Source organism: Mastacembelus armatus, chromosome 3 (assembly GCF_900324485.2).
Source record: "Mastacembelus armatus chromosome 3, fMasArm1.2, whole genome shotgun sequence".
Lineage (NCBI taxonomy): Eukaryota > Metazoa > Chordata > Actinopteri > Synbranchiformes > Mastacembelidae > Mastacembelus > Mastacembelus armatus.
In genome coordinates, this window is record NC_046635.1 from 1,371,079 (window position 1) to 1,395,631 (window position 24,553).

General features: G+C 39.8%; 1 protein-coding gene across 2 annotated transcripts in view; it reads left to right on the plus strand.

The window, feature by feature from the left end:
• LOC113138299 (protein kinase C-binding protein NELL1) overlaps window positions 1-24,553 on the plus strand; it is a 208,442-nt gene that overhangs the window by 6,455 nt on the left and 177,434 nt on the right. The window lies entirely within an intron of this gene.

A 24,553-nucleotide genomic window follows, 5' to 3' on the forward strand; every position in this document is an offset into this window, starting at 1 on the left:
TTCACTTTGTGTGATTGCTGTTTATCTCTCCACTTGCACATAAAAGTCAGCAGTGAATGCAACAGGTTTTTACCACTGCGCTTGCAGCTGTGGAAAGGTATTGTGGGTATGCCGTAAATCTCTACATGAAAGATAAATATAGGAAACAGATTGAGCTAAGGTGTGTACACCAAAACTTTAATGGCATGACAGCAGAAGAGGAAGGCACAGATTTGTTGAAAATCCAGTTTCTTGTAACAACAAATCTGTCTGGACTACAGACGTGTTCAGAATGGTAATCATGTAAATGGGGAAAAATGATTCCTTGAAGTCTTTAAGCCTCAGTTGAAGCAGGGCATGGATATCGCTGATGATTACTTTCCCTAAATGTACTGAAAATGGCTCCCAATTATCTGTACTAATGTATGTTTTCCTTTCTGTCACTCTGCAAACACCGGGGAGTGTGGAGTTACAACTCTGATCTGATTGCTCACCAAATGCTGTGGGTGGAACAGCTCATTGTGCCCGGTGTTTAGGTGTTAAAAGGCTAGTCTGTCATACTTTTAATCTATTAATTTGACTTTTAATTGGCTTCTAATTTCTACATGTAAAACAAACAGTAATCAACAAGTTGTCATGGGCACCTGTGCAGGCGATGGGAAGGATGCACAGACAAGCAGACAAGTGCAGTGACTTTATTTAAAGGTGAGGTAAAACAAAGACTTAAAAGCAGCCAGGCAGGTTCAGCAAACAGGAACAAAAATATGCTGGTGGCAGAAATGAGGAGAGAAAACTGACAGAATGGCAGGACACAAATCCGTAGCAGTCGTGACGAACTTGACAGCGTGTCAGCGTACATGCTGTAGTCTGATCAGGGAATGCCGGCAAGGTGAGCGTGTGTATGTGGCGACTAAAGGTGATGGAAAGGTGGAAGGTGGAGACAGGTGGCTGCAACATCTGGGGCAAGTCTTGGGGTGTCTGGTTGACCGGTGGAGAACAACAGGTCTGCGAAGGCCCCTATAGGAGCAGGAAGGCTGACCACAGCAAGGGAGTGAAGGGTAGGAGTAGCTGACATAAGCTTTAGCAGCAATTAGAGTCACTCTGACTTATGATTAAGTGACATTAAAATGCAGAGCATGGCGAGAACGAAGCGTCGACCAGTTTAGTTACAGTCCAGTATTTTACAGTTTTGAGCAACAGAAGAAGACAGACTGCAGATGTCCTATGCTGTCCTTTTGGGAAAATGTTAGCTTTTTCTACTTTCACCATGATTATGGTGACCACGCCATAACCATACTTTATTTCCCATAACTCCAACCTTTCCTTAGCATTAAAAATAACTGTGTAAAGATGAAGCACCGGCATTGTGCTTTAAAACATGTCACTGAACAGAATCCAGGTGCGGAGTGTTGTATGTGACCTGTGGACATGCAAGACAAAGAAAATTAGTTGTGTGAAAATCTGTAAATCGGCCCCACAGGCTGTGCAGCTCTGCTTTAGGCTCATCACGTTTGTTGGATGTTTAAATCTACAGTAACATCAGTTTCAAACTGAAGAAGTGTCTGACATCAAAAGATAAACGATTATTGATTTCTTGCTACAGATTCAATGAAGTTTCATTTGACGCCCAGTTTTTCTTAACAGATTAATTAATCAGTTGTTTCAATCTCTGTCTCGTTGTCTGCTGCAGAGTGCTGTCAGCCCAGACCTGGTGTTTACAGGAGTTTGTGATTGAGTGATGGTTTGCTATATCTGTCTCTTCACAGATAGTTTCCTGACACTTCATCAAAGACAAATGACTTCAACCAAAATGTTTGGTCTTTACGTCTTTATAGTGTTGACGATTTGCCCTCGGGGTAACTGTGGAGGGTAGAAGATTAACGTTAACAGCCTGATAAAGCCAAGTCTCTCCACAGGTTTCCTCTCTTCTGAACATATCAGCACGGCGCATGTTCCTCCTGTTTTAGAAAGTCAAAATATACCGATCTTTGATGTGCTGCAGTCAAATGTTATCATGTTTGTGTCAGGCAATTGGGCAGCCAGAAGCGTTGGCTCCACTCGAACAGATCTGTCTCTTCTCTCATGGTGGAGATGAGCTCGAGCTGCGTGAGACTAAATGCTGAATTTAGCTTAGAATTGTTTCTGCTGCAGTAAAATGAGAGAGTAGTTTGTTTAAAAAAGGTGAAATGGGTGATGATAAACAGAAATACAGCAGCAGCACAATGCGACCTGAACAGTCCTGGAGATTTGGAGTGCCGCTGACTGTAACAGGAGAGATTTTAGTGAGGTCTCATTTTCTCCTGCATCCATGTTGTTGCTATTTATACCTCCCCCCCCCCCCGACTGCAGAGTAGAGCTGGGATGCATATGGCACAGATATTACAGAGAAAGCCCCATGCAGCCAGGCCCATGAGGCTGTGGGCAGTTCACAGGCTGCAAGTATAGCTAAGCCAGGCTACGACTAAAGTGTACGGCGCACACACTCGGCTGAATCCAATGGAGGCTATCAAACCTTTCATCTTTTATGCATGAGCTTCCTGGCTGTCCTACTGCTGCAGGAGGCATGACACTGGTCCCACCTCACAGGAACCTCAGTGGAATTATTTCATCTGAATAATTCATCGTACATGAGGGCGATATCTTTTAAAGCGACAGACATGCCTCTGTTGCCCCTGTGCTGTCAAATTAAAGGCAAGGTATAGCAATGATTGCCAGACATAAGAAGCTTTAGTTAAATCTTAAATTCACTTCCTCTGTTTGTTCTCCCTGCCTTCTCTCTCTTATAATACATGCACTGTCAAAGGAACAAAAGAGACTGAAGACAGATATATAACTAAAAAACTGAATGTAGTGACAAACTTTGCAGACTGGCCTTAACTATTTCAGAGTCAACAACTGCAGAATGGAAATAATAGGAAGAAAAATCAACAATGAAATATGTTAAATTGATCATTTAAAATTGTTTATAACATCAGAAGGACGAGCGTCTGGCCTCACTCTGCCTGTAGAAGTGAAGTGAGTTTGCCTTCAGGTACATGCAAAACATCAGCAGTTTATTTATAATCGATATTCACCTGATGCTAAACTAGAGTTAATATTATTATTGTGTAGTTTTTGCTTTGGTGTCTGTGGCATCTGCAGATGCAACACACAAAAAGACCAAATGAGTGAAGGCAGGCTTAATGGAAAGACAGATTTCTGTGTTGACGGCAGCACGTTCAGCAGATTCTGTAAACTGGACTTTAACATTATTAAGACCGTGAGTTTCTTTACAGTGATCATTAGTAATGTGGTTTTAGACTCTGAGTCCTCTTTTTAACTACTTTTATCCTGTTTCTTAAAAAACCTTCCTGCTCTTTCTTTTAAATTGCTGTGGTAAATTCTGTATTATGCCTTTTCCTGTGTTAAAGATAATGCACGGCAGCTGTACTATTTATTTATTCATTTTATTGTATGTCTTGTGATTCAGCAGATATTTCTCCAGGAATCTAAATATATACCCACACATACACAGTAAATAGCTTTAATAATAACACCACATTTTGCGACTCCCTACAGAGTTCAGTGCACAGGAGGAGGCTGGGTTGCTGACTCCTTTTAATGATTCATCTCTTCTATTTTTACGAGTTAGGCAACAGAGAACTGTACTGCTTTTGCCTTACATTGTGCAGCACCCTCGGATTTTTCTCTCATGAACAATACAAGTTTAAAATTGACCGTCTAGAAAATAGTTGCGGTGGTGCGTTATGATACACTCACAGCTCCCTCTGAAGTCTGGCTCATTATCACACACATGAGAAATGTCATCTAAAATACGATATCCTTGGTTGCATGACTGGAAAGTGGCATGGTAACCTCAGCGAGGAGCAATTACTCTGTCTATTTATCGCTGTCTTAGACTGTTGGCGGAAGGTGCAAGAATGAGCCTTCAGCACCTTCCTATCTCCATCAGAAGCCTGATATAATTAGCCCTGCTTTGTTCTGCCTGGAGCCATTGTCTTTGTTTTGATGGTATCACAGTCGCACTGTAATTGCATTCACTCTCTCTCTGGTGGCTTTATAACCTATCCTAGATTGGAATTGGAATTTGTTCTTTTACGACTAATTAAAGCTAATGACGTTATGGTGCTGCTTGGGCATGTTGTTGGGGATGAAGTCTACATCAGCAGCCAAATCGTTATTGCCAACAGTAGGAAACGAAAAGGAAGAAATTTCAGACTTTAGATTTTAATTAACGTTTTAGCATCCAGCTAGCCATCGGAGCTCCACTGTTGTGCTGTAAGTTGTCATTTAAAACTTTACCCATAAATCAGCTTTTGAAATTTGACATCATGGGCTGTGGATAAATTATAATCACACCGTGGTAATATGGCTAAAAGCTATCAAGGCACCTGTGAATGTATTAACTGTTCTCATTGTACAAACAGGTACCATAATGTGTATAATCAGACAGACCATAGATAAGGACACACAAATAGACACAACTTCCAACCCCTCCCAGAATGTTTAAGATAAAACATGCACTTTGCTGGCCAACGATACAGATACATGCATCTGTACCTGTACATGTATGTGTGGTTTGTTTTTTTTCTTATCTTCAGATTGAACTTTAACACTAAATAATGTTGAGTCCTGTATAAGAGAATATTTCCTACAGTGCCCCCTCTTGGTTATTTAGCAGCCGTGGTCTAAGCGACGATGAGGCCTGGTATAGAAAAAGTGTCGACGCTTCTCTTTTGCTGCAATTTTACTTCCTCACGTTGTGACATAGAAGGACCATCGGTGTGAGAGCGTCAACCGCACGTGCTCCGTTTGCACTAAGTGTGAGAAACTAGCAGAAAATAACAAAAGCGTGTCCTTGTGATGATAGAGGCTGTGTTTTACTGCTGATCTACATTTAGTTTGAAACTCTGGTTGGTAAAAACAAAAAGAGACTATCTTATGGGATGCTGCCTGAGTAGTCAGGGCTACGGTACTAAAGTTTCTCTTTGTGGGCTGCCCATGAAAAAATCAACTAATTTCCCAGTTTCACATTTCAAAACAATAGTCAACCGGCGTCTTCTGATGACTGTTTTTCATCCAGGCTGTGGTGTGAGATCGTGAGAAGGAATAATGTACTTCAGTTATCTTCCTTGTACGTTGTGCGTTTAGATGCATTTTGCTGGCATGTTAAATGTCACTGAAACTGTTTTGCAGAGCTGTTTGTTCCAACAATATTTTATATACACGCTCTATTTCTGAGTTGCTTTTATTTCCCAGGACGTCCCTGACCGGCACCACCGTTGTCGTCGTCGTCGTCGTCGTGCATTGTAGGTAATTTATACCAGACTACAAAATGCAGCTTTGAGGCAAGAAGTCTCACTAACAACATTTAAACTCAGTAAACACTGAGCGTATCAGTGTTACCACATGAACACCTTTGAGAGACCAGTCTGGGTGATTTTCACATTTAAAGTGTAAATTAAACTTCACATGCCTTTGGGGGCTGAGAAAGTTTCACCACTGCTGGATCTTGCACAACTCTTTCAACTGGGAGGAGGGAGGCACAGCTTACACTTCTCCCCGTTTCCATTACAGCAAACCTGACAGGTACAGATTTCTGAGCCGTGAGCTGTTTATATACTGTTTGTCAGACTAATGCAACATAATTTTCTGCACCTTTGTGTCCACAGTAATGCACAGTGGTATTTGTAGTGTATATGTGCACATGTGTCTGGTGGTGGGTGCAGTTTAAAACAGATTAAAACTATTGTTACATATAGAGAAAAGCTTGAGGAGTAACCCAAAGTAAAAAAGTCTAAAGAGCACGTGTTCTGTTTACAATCGTGCATTTAAAAAACTATTTTGACAAACACGTGTCATGGTGGCAGGGGTTTATTTTTATACTGTAGTTGACAAATAATGTGAGTTCTCCCTTGTTGGCAAAGGAAGTAATGCAATAATAGTTTCAAAATGATTTCAAACATACAGTTGTGTTTAAAAAAAAAAAAAGTAGGTAAATAAGGTCAAAATAGTTTTAATAACTTTTATGTCAACACACACAAATGCATTGGGAACACTGCACATTCTATTCTAAACCAAAACATGAAGAGAATTTGATCAGATTTATTATTACTTTACAGAAAGTGCAGAAAAAAGTAATAGTAGGCTGTTCAAAATAATGACACTGTGCATTTTTCTTTAAAAGTCACAAACATTTACTGTGTAAATTGAAAAATACTTGAAGATTTAGCTTTTTTGTGAATCGCTGAACTAATATTTAGTTGCATAGTCACGGTTTCTGAGAAATGCATGGAGTCGACCAACTTCTGGCACCTGTGAACAGGTATTCCAGCCCAGGACCATTACACACTACATACCACGATTCCTCTGCATGTCTTGGTTTTGCCTCAGAAACTGCATTTTGTTGTCACCATACAAGTTTTCTATTGGACTATTGGAGATTGGGATGGATTCTCCATAATGTTAATCTTGTTGGTCTAGAACCAAGATGCTGCTCGTTAAGTGACCAAAGGGGAGCTCAGAAGAGGGTCGTTAAGGTCTAATTAGATCGAGGCACCACGGTGGAATAGTGGTTTGCACTGTTGCCTCACATCAAGAAGGTTCCTGGTTTGAAACCCATCAGGGGCCTTTCTGTGTGGAGTCTGCATGTTCTCCCTGTGCTTGTGTGGGTTTTCTCCAGGTACTCTGGTTTCCTCCCACAGTCCAAAAACATGTATGTCAGGTTGATTGGTGACTCTAAATTGCCCATAGGAGTGAGTGTGAGTGTGTGAGGTTGTTTGTCTCTATGTGGCCCTGTGATGGACTGGGGACCTGTCCAGGGTGGACCCCTGCCTTTCACCCAAAGAGAGCTGGGATAGAGCTCCAGCAGGTCTCTGGGACCCTGGTTAGGTCTAAGGGGGTCCAGATGATGGATGGATGGATTTACCTCTCAGACTGAACTCCACATTGCTATTATTTTGAACCTGCCCTTTTCAAAATCAGCAGCACGCATGTCATGAGTGTTGGTTTTCTATTACTCTACTACACCTACTAGTAAAATATTTGCTATGTAGAAATAAAGTTTCTACCAGAAACAGTGATTGATCTGGTTAGTGATGTCGAACTTCACATCACATTCATATACTGCAGTTTAGTTTGGTTGACACTAGTATCCCTGTAAAACCAGTGATCACAGAGCAATTATTATTTTGTCACAGGAGAAACAAAAACTACTGGAGCTGCTGTTAGAAATAAAATCATAGCCAGATTAGTGCATTTAGTATTTTATTTTTCTCTTTGCTTCCCTCATTTGCCTTTCAGCTCCATCATATTAGTAGCTCTCCATACACACCCGCGACATGAGAGTCTGTTGTAACTTGTTCACACCCATGATACTGTACCACTGCGAAGAAGGCAGGGCAGATATTTTGGGGCAGCTTGTGGATTCAGCTGCCAGTGAGCTGTAATGCAACATTTAGCACGTTCACAATGTGTCTTCATCTAATCTTAACAAGGCGGTGGAAACGGCACAAAAGGGCAGAAGCGCCGATTTGATTCATATCCAGCCGTGATGGCGACCAGCGTTGTGGACATGTAGTTTCAAATTGATTTTTAGTTTCACGAATTAAATGTGGAATATTTTTGCATTTTCATTTTCTTTCGAGGCGTGAAATCATTACATTTATGGCAGTTCTGCACTTAAAGTGATAGTCCACTCAAAGTCTGTGCTTTCTCGGATCAGATCCTCTTTTCATTAAGTCTTTAAAAAAGTTTGCTCCTTCACATAGTACAGAGACTGTGGTCAGCTGAATTCATGGTAATTACATTGGATTCCAATACTTACAGCAGTTTTTACAGCAGAGGAAAAAAAAAAATCTCTATAGGAATTTCTCAGATGACTACATCTCTATTACATGTCATAGATTCCCTAAAATATAGATCACTGCACTGCTATTTCACCCGTCACATACGAAGCTTCAAGCAAATGTACGTGTGCAAACCGTGTTCATCAGTTAGTAACAAACTCTTCAGGTTTGCAACAATGGAAAATAAATCCACAATGTGCACATGGTTGTCATTCATCAGGGATTCCCAGTCATGTTTTCTTTGGCTCTGGTCTCTATCCAGGTTCTTTAGCATTTGGGATCTGATCAATACTGAGCTGATAATGAAAAACTTTGCATCCCCTACTTTAAAAAGGCACAAAGACTAAAACAAATATTTGTTTAATCAAGTTACTATTTAATGCACATTCAGCTAGTACAAATTCATCAGACATTAAAATTCATTTTTAATTAATTTATCAGGAGGGATGCAAACCTTTGCACTAATATATTTCATCATTTTGCTATTAATCTTCTTTTTACATTATCGTTTTTGTGACTTCTGAAGATGGCTAGGACATTTGTACTAAATATTATTTTAAGGTTAGGATTAAGTTTGGGTCCTTTTCCTTTAAAATGGCAAACAAAGAGTACAAGAATAGTTTTTAATCAACAATAATATTTATTTAGCTGCTGTAAATGTTCCAGTTTTATGAACCAGCATAATGTGATTGTTTATAACAACATGGAAACTGGAATGCACCTGCGACAGCAGAGCGAACACCAAACCTTCCAGTGAAGGCTCAAAGGAGGCTCGAGTTAAAAATAAAAAATAAAAAAAACGAGAACAAATGAGAGTGCTGACTGAATCGCACGTCAAGCCATCATTTTGTTTTAGTCAGGCTTGGAGGAGGAAGAAGCATAAGCACAGTTAGCAATGCCGCCTGCTTTTTAGTTTTTGTTTTTTTTATTTATTACACTTTTGTTTCTGAGGCAGAGCTGAAAAGTGAGAGGAGCTTTGATGAAAACTGTCTCTAAATTAGTTTAGCCTGTTGTTTTTTTCCTAACGTACCCTTCACACCAATAAGAATAAACATGGAAGAAGAGTATTTTCATCTATGTTTGACCTCTAACTCAAAAAACATTCAAATTTCTTTGAATGAGATTCGGATTATTGATATTGCAGATGTTTTTCACATTCCAACAAGAGGGCAAAACATTGCCTGTAGGAATTATAACCAAACTATAGAAAACTACTCTGAATTATGTTGCATGAGAGGAAGAAGGTCCTGACTGGGTTCTTTCTCTGTGCCATTTTATTATTTTGGGTTCTTGCTGGTTTCTTCCTACCGAGACCCTAATCATGATTGCTTATATCTCAATGAAAAGATATTAACGTATCCTTCCAGTGGTTTTGCACAATCAGTCCAGTGAATCATTTAAACTGACAATGATTTCACAATTAATGCAATTTGTCTTAAATGACTTATTTCTTACTGAGAGAGGCTCATTGGTTTTGGTTCATTACAGAAAACGCTCAGATCACCTCACAAAGACTTGCTCATTGCTAACACTTCGTAATGAAACACTGATTTTTGCTCTTTTAGTTAATTTTATAATTTCAGTTGTGCTAAAACTGCGGACTGTGATTAGTGAATCCTGCATATTAATGCGAATGCAGGCCCAATTTCAGAATTTTAACATCGAGTGGTATTTGGTTGATATCATAGAGAAGGACAGTTCTAGATATATTACAGCACATACTGTCCATGCACCATTTGTCTCAATAAGTCTAGTAATACCTTTAGAAAGTTTTAAAATGTCATGTGATGAGTTTGAGTTAGGGTGTTTTGTACCAGTGAAGGTGAGAGCAGAGACGGGGAAAAGGCAAGAAAGTAGGACACTACTGCCTCATCACTGGTTCAACCAGAATAAGGAAAAGATTAGATAAACTTTATTAATCCCTGAAGGTAAATTCAAAATTCTGAATTGTGAATCTTCAGGGCTATCCCAAAGTCCAAAAGCTCATTTTTTCTCAAGGAAAAGCAAGGAAAAGTCACATGTTGGTCAGTTGTCGCAGTTTTTTTTTTCCACCAGTAGTAATTTCAGTCAAAAAGACCCTTTTTTTAAAAATTTTATTTATTTATTTTTTTTTTATATTGACATTGGTCTGGTGAGATCTGTAGCTCTATTGTTTCATCAGTCATTACTAATACTAACTTACAACATCAAATACTTTTTGTACAATGTGCGAAATAATCAGGGAATTTTGTGCAGTGGGAGATGCTTCATAACGTAACAGAAAAAGTAAACGCTTAAAAATCTGTTTGCAAAATGGATTTTTCAGCTTCTGTGCAGACTTCTTGCACATTTTCAGTTTTGCAGACCAACTGCTCACGTCGACGTGACGTGTTGATGAAAGACTCGTGACCCCTTCACTGGGCCGTTCAAACTGTGCTCCCAGCTGGTGCACAAAACTAAATAGGTGTTTAAAGACTATTTAAATGTTTAAAGATGAAATTATTTCCACTTCTTTCCTCTTGTTCATACAAAACTGATGCACAAACACACATTTGCTTTAGACACAATTAAATCTTAATTAATTGACATTTGGATTTAACTATTAACTGACCTCGTGTGATACCAGGGACCTGTCAGTTAAATCAGGTTATTCATAATAAAGCAGCAAAATCTTCAAGCATATTATTTTGTTTTGAGACTTAAGCACCATTTGATAAGAAAAGACATAAGATTTAAATTAGGTTTTTCAAATAGGGAGAGCAAAAGGTCTGCAGAGTCATATTATTTTAACTGTTTTGACTGTAAAGTTTGCAGAATTACATCCAAGCACCTTTGTCACTTAAATTAGTCCAATGCATTTTCTGTGTTGCTCCTCAGCTTTTCATTTTTAAACATGTAAATCGTTTTTACGATATAGATTAAAAAAATAAACACGTATTTTTAAGGGAACTTAGTTAAAGTTAAGGAAAAGTCACAGATTGGTTTGAAAAGATAACGGGGACATCAGACACTATTTATTTAAAACCTTGACTCTGAACACAGTCCAATGAAAATGTGTATAGTGAAACATTGCAGTAACTTATAATTCAAAGCGTTTTCTTAAACTAAAGCTTATGAAGATTTAATTTCTTTTCCTAATTTTAACACGTAAACATGGAAGAACACAAAGTGCTTAATGTTGCGGTTCATCTTTCTGTTTACCAGAATGCATTTCTGCACTCTTTGACACACTCCTCTGCCTTGATTAGACAGCCTTTTATGTTTCCTCTAAATCCCTTGTTGGTGTGGTGGGTTGTGATGGACCAGGTGAGGACATTTGCAGGTCTTTTTTTTTTTTTTTTTTTTTTTTTTTTTTTTTTTGTGCTTTGAAGTGTCTGTGTGTTATTACGTAATGGTGTTTAACCACGGAGCAGAGCAGAGCAGGCTACTGACCTTGCTGCGTCTTCGAACACTTGATTTTCAGTGTCAACATTTGAGCTTGTTTCTCTCACTCACTGCATGACCTGCTTGCATGTCTACCTGCCTGCTCTCACCCCTAATGCATTTACCTGCTCAGACCCAATAAGCGTGACGGGATAAGGGATAAGACGTCGCAACTAAAGCGCCACAGAGTATGGGAGGGAGGTTTTAAATCATCATGCTGGCTCAACATTGTGTCTGTCTGCCGTTGGCCCAGCCTTAGTCACCTTAGTGTAAGTGGGGAAAACAGTTCAGCTGTATATGAATGCAATTTCTGTGGCTCAGGGTGGTGTCAGCTCAGCTCTGAGCGTAGCATATTGGCAATGCTGGTGTTTGAAGCATCATGACCTTGTAGGCAGGTGTTGACTTGCAAGACCTTGGGCTGTTTTCAACAATCTGTCCAAATAACTGAGGTTAATAAATAAATAAAAAAGACAAGTACTCAATAATAATATTAATGATAATGCAGATTTACCACACTTCCTGTCCAGTTTTAAGCAGGGATCGGATCCAGCGGCCTGCAGCAACTCTACACATGACAGCTGACTGATTAAACAGATAGAATCACTGGTAATTGGTGACAAGGGTGATCTACCATAGACATATTCAGCTTCTATGTACAGAAATAATTAAAATGTGGTGTGGAACTGTGACTGAGCATATGTTGATGCTCATTTATACACATAATTAAGTTCTTCTTGCTATGGTGAGCTAAGAAAGCTTTTTCATAGTGACCCGCCCACTATGAGGAGGTGGGGAGCAAAGTAGGTCTGCAGGGAACAGCTGCTGCATATGCATTTGAATCCTATTCCTCTCTCCATTTGTTGATGACTTTTCATGCATTAGGACTATGAAATGTCAGGAAAAACTGCACAAACACACACGCTGTCATTGTTTGTTCAGAGCTCGAAGGAATTTAATTTGCCATGATACACGATATTACCCAGAAATCACGTCACAAGCAGCCAGTTAAAACAAGATAAAGAGGCAGAAGACGACCGGGTGAAATGTAATGACATAACATCACAGCAGACAAAGGCAGCAAATTGTGACACTTGAGAAACTGAAACCTTTTGACATTATTTGCTCAGTGAGCAACTTAAATGACTTGAGTTTCACTGATGATTAATCACTGAAATATTAAGTCTGCCCACATAGACTCTAGTAGGATGCGGCAACATAACTGAACTATGAGCAGTTTCCTAACCCTAAAGCTTTGACTTCACTATGCAGAATTACCGAGAGCTTCTAATTTATCACGGTGGCAGCACCTCCAGAGAAACGACACGGCACCGAGCAGCCTCACACACACAAAGGAGGAAAGATTTTTTTTTTTTTTTTTTCATGCTTGTGTTATACTCGGTTTGCATCTCCGTGCCAAAGAGACGATGGTGTTTGTCACGAAGACAGGCTAAACATCTGGAGCACCATTTATTTTAATAATTCATTGTTTCTGACTTCATAATCAACCCCGGCACAGTCGGAGTCACTAAACCCAGTAGCTTCCTCTCCAAACGGAGTCCTGCATGAATAATCTGTCGCTGGCATGTGTTGAGAGTACACATAGAGATATTGCTCCACACGCGGCAGCTAGTTTGCATTTCCAGTTGTCTGTATTTGATGAGTTGCCTCCTTTCTGCTTTGCCTCTGTGTGAATTGATGCCCCATTTGCTCAGATAAGTGAGGGAGGGAACTGTTTGCCTTGTTTGTCTTACCATGTCATTTCTTTTTCCTTTTTTTTTTTTTTGTTTTTGGGAAATATTAGCGTGTTTGTTCACTGGCAGGGGTGTAATGTTTTCAGATACTGACACAGCTGCTAACAGTGCTGCCTGATACAGAGAAAATATGCAACGTGTAACACACTTCCTGGGTATTCTGATAAAAACAAGATAAAAGTAAAAAGTTCTGTGTTAGTTTCTGTGTTGAATGGTTGTGCAATTTGTAAATCAAACCCTGAAAATGTAAAAGGTAACAGGGGAATTACATCAGAAACTGAAACTAATACACAGCAAACACGTCGCATATAGTCAGTGCTTTGACTTTCCTCTTCACTTCCTCTTGAGCCCTGAATTCATCTCACATCAAAATATACAGTCAGAAGACAGTCAGCACTTGAATATTATTAATATCAATGTACTGACAGAAAATCTACTATTGTGGTATCAGTTAATTGTCCTTTCTATGAAACGTGGCAAATGTTCAGTGGTTCCTAACTATGATCATTTTAAATGTGGATGGTACTAAAAGGGTTTTAAGAGGCCCCCCCTTTTTAAGAATATATTGCAGTTTGACTCTGTTTCTTATTTTCATTTTGATTCAGTTTTATTAGTATAGCGCCAGATCACAACACAAATCATCTCAAGGCACTTTACAAAAACTAAAAACCCAACAAATCCCTTATGAGCAGCACTTGGCGACAGTGGAGAGGAAAAACTCCCTTTAATGGAAGAAACAACCTCTGACAGAACTGGGCTCAGGTAAAATTTAAGATTTGTGTTGAGTTGGTAATAGATTTCCCATAATACACAGTATTTTACTTTGAACAGGTTATAAATGATATATTTTCTTTTAATAAGCAACAGGGTAGCATTTCCTTACTCCACCCCGTGAGCCTTTGAGCATCACCTCTTTGTTTCATGACCTATTTTCATTTTCCTCACTGTGAAGGACAGGAGCAAATGGCTTTGAAGGTGTTAACAGTTCCAGCCGTGCACATAAGAGTCCCCAGGCGCTGTGCTTAATGTCAGATGTGCACGCACACACGTATGTTACGTGTCATGGGAATGTGCAGGTGTTTGCTGTGCTGCCACCGGGCTGTGACACAGATGTTTTTAGAAAGAGAAACGAGACGCCCTTGGTGGACCTTTGGCTGTATTATCTCTCCATGTGTCTCCTCCCTGTGTGTACTGCCTTGATTGTATCTTCCAGCTCTGCTCTGCATGCTGCCCACGCTGCATCACTTTGCTCCACCACCATTGTGTTTTTTTTCTCCTCACCCCTCTGTCTTTTAAAGGATCAAGAAATGCAGCAGGGCTCATGCAGAGGTAAACAATGTGGCTGTCAGCTCGTGGCTGTCACGGAATGATTAAGGACTTTGCTGTAAACATGACTGCATGATGATGAGGTTATTTGCGGATTTGTTGCTTTATTCGATGTTTAATGACATGGTAGTTGAAAGCTCTCAGGGGATGATTTATCACAAATGTAAGAGGAGCAGTACTAAAGGACTTATCCTGACATCATATTTCTCAAATGTGCATTGCATGGCTAATTGAGACAAATAGTTGTGTGAGCAGTGGCGACGACAGGATGGAGTCTGGCTGGCAAACCCGCTGCTGGGACTGACCCGCTCTCGGATCCAGTGATCAGCTGTTATCCAGAGAGGTACGAGGCGTTGAGGAGGTAATTACGCTTGGTTGAGTTGCGATAGGGGGAGTGTTCTGTTCAAGCTCTCCTGGATCTCCACAGAGGTTCCAGCTGTACAGTTTGCTGGTCCCTCAGAGTGAGCCAGACTCCCAGCAGTGGGCCGACTGGAGCCCTGACAGTAACTGATACAGCTCCTCAAAGCACTGAGCTTTCCACTAAATTAGCTCACGTCTCTATTCCGCCTATTTCCCTTGTGCAGGTTAGTGTTTTTATATATGAGTGTGTGGGTTCATGCTGTACGTGTTTAGTGTGAGCAGGTTGAAGCACACTGTGCCAGCTGTGGTGTTAAAACCTGCAAACAGCAGAAGAGGATTGTGTGGAGCTGTGGGGGGGTGGAGCAGATTATGGATCGGATCTCAGCCTAGAGAGTTGTTAACAAAACACATGCACACGCACACAGACACACAAATCCTCAGAATATGGAAAGAGATTAGTCCCTCGGGACTGTGGTTGAGCAGCATGAATGTGAATTTCTTAGACTTACATTAGCTATTTGAATTCAAAAACACTATTAAAAAATGACTTTTAAAATGTGTTTGTAAGTAGTGACAGGAATGTGGCTGCTGAATATTTCTTTTAGGTCTGTTCTCAAATTTCATTCACTTAATAAAAAGTCACTATTGAAGGCAGAACAGACCGTTTGCTGCCTGACAGGGGAGAGTCTGAGCACAAACAAGTCTGCCAAAAGGCCTGCTGCCCCTTGTTAAGATCGTTGTTTTGAGTGCCCGATAATTCGTCTCGACTCAGGTGAATGTTTTGAAGAAGTCAGACATTCTTGCATCTGAGCTCTGATTGTAGGAACGTATGAGGACAACAATCAGACAGAGAGATATCAGACAGAAAGTCAACCTAAAACAGAGTGAAACGAATGAAGGGGGACAAATTTGATTAAAAAACTATTTCTATTAAACACAGAACAATAAATTTCATCTGCTGGACAGAAAGAGCAACTAGCTGGAACATCTAGCAGCTGAACACTGAAATATTTTTTTGGTGGAGACCAAAGCAGAGCTAAAGGAGAGTGCATATTGGACTTACACTCATTAGATGGTGAAAAACACTCCCAAGGCAAGGCAGGTTTATCAGTATAGTATTACTAATAATACAGTACTGTAATACAGTAATTCAAAGTGCTTTTCAGAAATAATAGACAAGTTAAAAGTACATATGCAAAAATCAAAACAGGAAACAGCAGTAATGTGTTTTTTTGTGCTTGTTTTGCAGTAATTTTCTAGAGAAGCTGACTAAAAACCAGACCAGAGCTAAAATTATTGTTGAATAATATTTTTTTCAAGTCTGTTTATTGGGTGAAGTATTGTCAAAAGAAAAAGAGGTGGTGAAAAACTACAGTGAACCTTCAACATGTGACACCACCTGCCACAACAACGCACAGTTAAAGATATTTGTTGACAAACTGTCAGTCCAACTTGTACCTTAATGCAGCTGCAGTTCTTGCTATAGGTTGAGTTGACAGATACAGTACATGTACTGCGTAGTCGGGGAGCTTTGCCTCTGTACAATATCAAGACTCTGGTATGCTGTACACAGTCACTGTGACTGGAAGTATTTCCAACATTTTTGCGATGATAATAATTTTGACCTGCGGTAGACTGGTGATCTGTCCAGTGTGGCCTCTTGTGAAGTGCCAGCTGGGATTGGCTCCAGTATAGACAGTGCATGGATCATTTTGACTTTAAAGACATTGGGTTTCCATTTTTTTTAAATTTAATTTGGATTTTTGTAAATCCAGCAGGTCAGAATGAGCAGGACACATTCAGATATATTCAGCCCAAGTACCATCCCTTATGGCACTAATCTCCGACTCATTTTATACCACACACTCAGGTTAACGCTGTATGTAATACTCAGTCTGTAGCCTTACTGTGTGTGTGTGTGTGTGACACAACATGCAAATGTGGGCACTCTGAGGAAATCAAAAACTCATTATTCTAACTCATCCCCAACATTCCTCTGCATCAGGGATGTGCGTTATTGTTCTTTAAGTGGCAGCCAACAACCACCCACAGACAGATGTGCTTTATTTTTCTGAGGCTCATCCTTATTTAGTGTAATCAAACAGCATTCGGCTCTGTTGAAGTCCACCCGCGGTGAGCAGGCCCTGTCAGGGCGTGATCTGTGGCCTCATTACACATGTACAGTATCACACCGTGCCAATAACCTACCGGATAGAAAGGGCTTTTTCATGTTTACCGTCAGGTTATCTCCTTGCAAAGGGACGGAGAACTTGAACGGAATCATCAATGTTTTATCAATTCAGAGTTATGAATTTTTCAGCAGCTGAGGAGTTCTTCAAATGCAGACGAAATCCACTTCAGCTGGACCGTCTTTACAGGCTGATGACATGCACTTTGTCTTCACGTATATCAGACTATTCCTCGGCTGTTAATGCGAACACTTGACACTTCCCCTGACTTGCTGTAACTGTAGCTCTCAGATTACCTTGTTGTTTTCCGTTCATGACATATCTCAGCACCTCTGTTTGTGCAGCTCGTCGTGTGCTTCTCCTCGTCTTGTTTGGAAAGCAGCACGCCGACTTTGCAACATCTCTGCTTCAGCTGTAGTCAAGGTGAAGTGCCATCAGGGTTTGTTGTTGTTGGTATATAGTTGTTGTTTTATACATTACCTTGAATCCTTGAGAGTTTTGTGTGTGTTTGTTTTTCATTTCCAGTCATGTCTTTTATCCAGCTCCAGCTCAGCCCCTGTTCTACAGTCCAGTCTCTCAGCTTTTTACTCTGCACCGCAGACCTGCCTCATGCAGCTGAAAGCAGGCTAGCTCCTCAGGGATGGTCTGCTGTGTACTGGATGGATGACTGGCTGGCTAGCGTGTGGTTGCTTGTGTGGCTCGACTAGAAGGCAGCAAGTGTGGAAATAAAGATGACTGACTACTAATGAGAAAGAGAAAAAGAACAAAATGTTTTATTTCTTGATGAGTTGCTAAGAATTCAGGAGTATAAACCATCGTAGCTGATTTTTTTTCAACCTTTAGAAACAATGTGTTATATTAGAGAGACATGAAAATATGAATAGAAAACAAAAAAAGGGAAGATATACAGACTTTTGACCGGCAGTGTGAAAACAAAGGTCCTCTTGTGCTATATATGTTTCATTTACTGGTATTGACATTTGCTAGTTGAGTTATCAGAATTCCCTAAAGGACGAATGTGTGGATGTGAAACCCACTGAGCTCTGAAGCTGCAGAAAATAATGTAAAGATTTTAACATTGATCAGCACGCAATGCTGATGCAGCAAAACTATTACGACTAACAAACAAGACAATCTTTGGACAGGATTGCTGCCTATCTGTGGTAAACAATACACATTTAAGGCTTTTTCCAATATACAGTGCAAATGTATTATTTAATGGTTCAATAAGTCCTAAATGCTGGGTGGTAAGATATCAGAATAAATGTTACTATAGAGTTTAAATGACTTATGGAACAACATGGGATTGCTTAGTTATGGCCAAAGTGACTAAAACTGGGTGGCCTAACAGGAGCCAAAATCCGCTCCCTAACCCAAATTGGCCCAAATCCACAGCCACCAACACCAAGACAGATCTGGCAGGCTTAACAAGCTAAAGCTGGCTCAGACTGGGCCCTTAGGTGCCAGAACACAGCAGAAAGTGCTGACATTTAGTTGGAAATGGCCCTGTCCCAACTACCTGTAATGGATAACTGTTGTATTTGTTTCAATTTTGAATTAAATTCAGGACCTTTAGGTCGAAGCTTGATTTAATGGTCTCCTGACTCTTTTCTCTTGCTTTATGACTCGCAGGTTCATTAACATATTTTAAAACGCTACTTAAGACATTTATCTCTTTTTAACCTCTTCACTAATATCCTATTTTTTTCTTTCGTTTTTCATGTGTTGTTTTAGTTCAAGGGCAGCACGGTGGGTTGGTGGTTAGCACTGTTGCCTCACATCAAGAAGGTTCCTGGTCTGAAACCCATCAGGGGCCTTTCTGTGTGGAGTCTGCATGTTCTCCCTGTGCTTGTGTGGGTTTTCTCCAGGTCCTCTGGTTTCCTCCCACAGTCCAAAAACATGTATGTCAGGTTGATTGGTGACTCTAAATTGCCCATAGGAGTGAGTGTGAGTGTGTGAGGTTGTTTGTCTCTATGTGGCCCTGTGATGGACTGGAGACCTGTCCAGGGTGGACCCCTGCCTTTCACCCAAAGAGAGCTGGGATAGGCTCCAGCTGATCCCTGGGACCCTGGTTAGGACTAAGGGGGTCTAGATGATGGATGGATGGATGTTTTAGTTCATTGTGTTTAATTTTACTGTGCTGTAATTTTATTTCTTGTTGTACTTTAAATTGCTTGATTTTTATTTGCCCATTTACACTGCACTGTAACTCTGTTTTGGACTCCATAAACTTTTTATTGTTGATTGTGAGTGTTTAATCGGTAGCTTGTAGGCTCTGGCTTCAGATCTGAGGCCATAACTGCTCTGAATTATTATTAAGATGGGTCGAAGAAAAAATAAACCAAAAAAACATCCACCTGATGGGTAGGTGGATGTTTTGATGAGTGGGAAAAGGAGTGATGGAAAAATCTTGACTCTGTCAGCAGCATCTTTCCTGAGGAATCACAGATGGAGCTGTGATCGTCAGTGAAAAGCAGCTTCTACCTTGTGTGACACTTGCCAACTAGTTATCACTCACTTTTTTGCTGGTTTATTTAATTGGCTGCAATAGACGCCAGTGAACTTTGATGTGTTATTCTTGTCTTCTTGTACCTTTAATGTTGTTCTTCACTGTAACTACAGCCCAGCAGGTTCTGAGCAGCTGCCAGTGATGGTGAATGTGCTGCTCCTGTAAACATGTGACAACTGTCCAACAGGGACAAGTGTATTTGTGTGTCTGTTTACATACGTGCACCATTTACTCTGGACAGATACAACTTAAGTCTGTACACTGAAAATATAATAATTGGATGGATAAAACTTTGAGCAAACTCAAGCAGCCTGAAAAAGATAATAGTTCAGAAACTGGACTCCAGAACTACTTTTTGTCTATTTTAACTTTTTATTTTTACAGTGACAGGAGAAAGTCAATTAAACCTTCAAAATGATCAGCATTTACACTCAAATGTGTCCTAAAATACTGTCAGATGTCCTTTTGTGTTCTAGTAATGAAGAATTACAATCTATTTTAACTAATGACAGACAGGTGATTATATCGTCCGTATCCATATTGATTACCTGATTTAAACATTCACAGTGTGGGATGGTAAAAGTAGGTGAACCAGTAAATACACAGTAAATACATCAAACCCTAACAGGGGTCAGGACTCTTTGATCCTGGAAGTGTTGGTTGGACAAAGAACAACCATTTTGTTGATCTTACTCACAAGATGCATCTGCTGAAGCGAAAGATGCCTAGTAAGAAAAGATCTCAGAAGACTTATGAGGAATTGATGATCAGCCTGCAAGTGATCTCAAAGTTTAGGGTGTTTGCTAGTTCATAGAAACAACTTGTGGAAGCTTTTAGACTGTGGCTACTCCTCCTAAAAGCTAAGATGGCTAAGAATGCTCAGTGTATGCAAATCATGGTGCATGGTTGCATGTAATTGGATGTCCATGGCTGGAGACCACAGAGGAAGCCTCTGTTCTTTGGAAAGTTTGTGAAGTAAATCAAAAAGTCGATCTCTGCCTGCAGAGTCTGCCAAACAGCAAACAGCACCGCATCACTCCAAAAACACTGCACGTGGACCAGTGAAACAACGAGTGAATGAGTTATTTTGGCAGGACTCTGCCCTTAACACTTAAAGTAAATCTACCCCAGAATAACTTCAAAACAAAAAAGGGGTAACTCAAAGGAAATATTGTGGAATGACCTCCAGACAGCTGTTCACATCAGACATCCTGAAAATATGGCTCAGCCAGCAGATTCACAGCTTTCAGAAGTGTTGCTGAAAGAGATTTGATCGTTCACTAGATCCAAGGGTTCACTTCATTTTCTACCCGAATGTTAGCAGGTGTGTTGTGCAGGTGAAATTATCTGGAAACTGAGTCATGGCAACTGGATTTCTAGTTTTTAGGTCCAAATGTGTCACCACTAATCCAAGTGGCATCTTCGGTTTAAGGGAAAGCTGGTAGGAAACTCACTTTGCCGTGACTCAGCTTCTAGATAATAGTTGGTTTGCATTTGTTTATTCATGTGACTAAGTTAAAAAAGGTCAATCACATTTTCTGATCAGCTAATGCAGGAAACTAGTCCAAGGGCTTAGCGTCATTGCTTATATGTAATTATAATCTGAATATCTTTGAGTTCAAATGTAACCTCGAGCCAATGAAATACCTGTTAGTTTCATCCCTATTCTTTTTCTGTCTTTCACCTGTGGCTCTAAGGTTTTAAGAGTGCCTGTTGTCCCTTCTTAAGGACTATTTAGTTTGACAATGGAGCTTAGCCACTTAATCATTTGCCAGTTTCTTTATACTTGGTATTTATCAAGAGCTGTTCTCTCCTTCTCTCTGTTGCACTCGAGTGGGTGGGTTGCATCATATCTTTAATATAACTGTCATTAATGCAGCTCAGTTAACCTGCAACAGCAGCTCAAAACAAGAGAGTTCATCTCAGTTGGACCTTTAAACATAGTCAAGTGTGATGGTCTTTGATCAAGTGCAGGTTCATCTGTGTTGTTTGTTTTTTTCCCTCCACAACCAAAAATCACTGTTCACATCTGCATAGATCAAAAATGCAAAACCATATATTTCTCTTTCGAATCTAAATTTCTGCGAAAGGCAATCAGTTTATTGCCCCATAATCAAGATGCATGCAGAGTGTATTTGTGATTATTTCCAGCTGCAGTGTGCACATTTAGTACATATTTAAGCACTGCGAACACAGAGAACAAACATCCAGGATGAGGTTTACAGTAATGTTCCACCTACATTAAGTGAGCAGGAGATTGAAGGCTCTGTGACATTTTCTTTCCAGTTGCTGGCCTGCCGGACACCAGCCTCCTAGAAATCTCTACCCTGATGTACTTTGTGCCCTTGGCCAAATGTGAGCGTAGTACAGTAATGTGCTTATCAGGCTGTGACACCGTGATATGGGTTTTCCATATCAGGCTAGACAGAGGTCCACATAGCCTGGACTGGCTCTGTCTTTGGTGAGTGAAGTCTCTCTGGACCGTGGCTGAGCTGCTCGTCTTCGCTGCCGGTTAGAGGCCATCTGTAAGACTTAGTCGGGCCGGGGGACGGGCCCGCCGGGCTCCTGATTAAAGTGATGAGCTGTAAAATTGAGTGGGGGGGAGGGTGCAACAGCCTGACTGCTACACTGAGCTTCATCCTGTCTGCTGGGAGATGAACCTTTCTGCTTTACCTGTTTCCCCCTGTCACTGTAAATGGGTTTGTTTATGTCTAAGAGCCTGAAACTGCTGTAGAGTGCAGGCCGTTAGTGTGCACCATTGTAATTCTGCTGCTCTCACCCTTAGAGCCACGTCTATTAGTGCACTTTTAAGGTGTGATCACATTTACAGTTCTGTAAGTTTGATTTTCAGTGGTTAATTATGTTTTTGAGGACAAAACAATCACAGACAGACGTTTGTTAAACTGCAACTTGCAACAGTGCGTGTCGATTATAATAATGGAAAGTTTGCATCGTCTTTTGTCAAACATCTGTTAGGATTTTGTGTCTCTAGCTATTGTTGCAGGCAGAATCAGACAACTATTCCAAATTACGTTGAGAAAAATTACCGTATATTTTAAAAAATAAATGTGTTTATAATAAAATATGATTTATAATGTTCAGCATTGCAGTTTTTAGTGTCGAACAAAAACATTAAATCAGGAGTGAATAACAAATCTGGTGATAGCATCTTTCTTTTCATATCTTAAATTGACGTCGGCTCATGCATTTACAATGAGTAAATGCATGAGTGCATTAGAGAGATTAATAAATCTTGTCTTCTTTTTGAAAGACAAACAGAAATCTTATCCAACCTACTTGCATTAGATTATTAAGCTTCTGTCATTGTAACTTATCTTGATTTGTCTAACATATGCAATTATAAGATGTTCCAGCTTTGAAAAGAAATCATGGTTGCTGCATGTCACACTCAAGAACTAATTAACCAAATTTCAGATACAAACTGGGCAAATTAAAAACAACGCTCAGCGCGTAACTGTGTGTCTGTTCATTTGAAATAGTTTAAGGACTTTTTGCATTTAACTTTTGCCAGCACATATAATAAAAGAGAAATTCTGGTAATAACAGCAGGGACTGTGAGTGCAAGCAGGGCATGTTTAAAAACCCTGTTCTGAGACAGCCACAGGCTTCTCTCTACTGGCCTGGCACATTCAGTTGGGACTGTGTAACCACAGGAGCCTCTGTTCAGATCTTAACACAGTTCAGCAGGTTCAGACACGTTTATTGTCCCTGCAACTGCACGATTTCCAAAACATTACATTTCATTTTGTTACATTTCAAGATGTGACGACTACCATAGTATACTATTATAGTATACTATACTATTATAGTATACTATAATAGTATACTATACTATTATAGTATACTATAATAGTATACTATACTATTATAGTATACTATTATAGTATACTATAATAGTATAGTATACTACCATACGTTTGCTATCACAAACTCTACAAAGTGACACACAGTCCATCTGATGAAACCAAAATGACACTTACATTATGTTTTAGGTAGAGAAGCTGTAGTACCTATTCTATTTGTGAATGTCTGTACCAGATTTCATAGTAATTTGTCCAAAAGTCCAATAATTTTTGAGGCATGTCGAAGTGTTAAACCCTTTAGCCTGCCAAAATGCCACTAGCATTGCTAACAATTCAAAATACTGAATTAACATTGCATCAGGAAATCATCCAAAGCATCACATGTCTTTGTACAACCCGGGCAGCGTCTGGTTTCAGTAATTTTATAACATCAATTTGCAGATATGCAAACATCTAATTGCCATAAGCCTTAAATTACCTTCACACTCTGTCATGCTACAGTATTTGGTAAAGATTTCTTAGAAAAATCTGTTTTCAGGCAATGTTGTTTAAAGGTCCAAACCTGTCTGATGTTTTGTGAAACAGATGTTCTTGGTTGTGTTTTGAACACAGGACCACTTTTACATTGACACTGGACAATAACTGTCTCTTAAGTTCCTCTTCGTTGCATGTTGACATGAATGGAAACCACTATGAAAAGTGGGAAATCAGCATTAATACAGTAATACAAATCTGCAGTAGTAAACTAAACAGCTGTATTCTGTAGACTACCTTATAGCCTCTGTACCAAAACAAGACTCTATATTCAGCTGTTTTTGGCACAGATGTGCTGATAATGGCACATCCTCTGAACTCTGGCCTCATTTGAATAATGTCATCTGTAAACAATCCACAGGTTTCTGATTCATTTATTCGTATTTATATTTTTACTGCTTTTTGAATTGATACACACATGCGACCATGTTTTTCAAAAGGTTAATGCTAACTAAGTTTGTGACCCGTCTCTGCCACCACTATTGTCGACTCACAATCACTGAATGATAATTACAAGAACACATGTAAAGGCAGCATCCCAAGGGGACTTAAAGTGTTATTTATCATATTTACTATGACTTTAAATGCTGAAAAGTTGTTCAGGACACTAATTTTAACTACCATTCCTTTTGTTAATAAAATCGCATGGGCACATTGCTGAAATAAAGGCAGAGCAGGAAACAAACCTGAAGAAGAGTAGATTTATTTTGAAGAGAAATTGAAGATGGACAGGGAACATTTTGACCTAAATAGCCCACTGTGAGCATCCAAGACATTAACTTGCCTAATTTTAACTTTACTGGTTTTACTGGCTTTCTCCCATTGTTTCTGC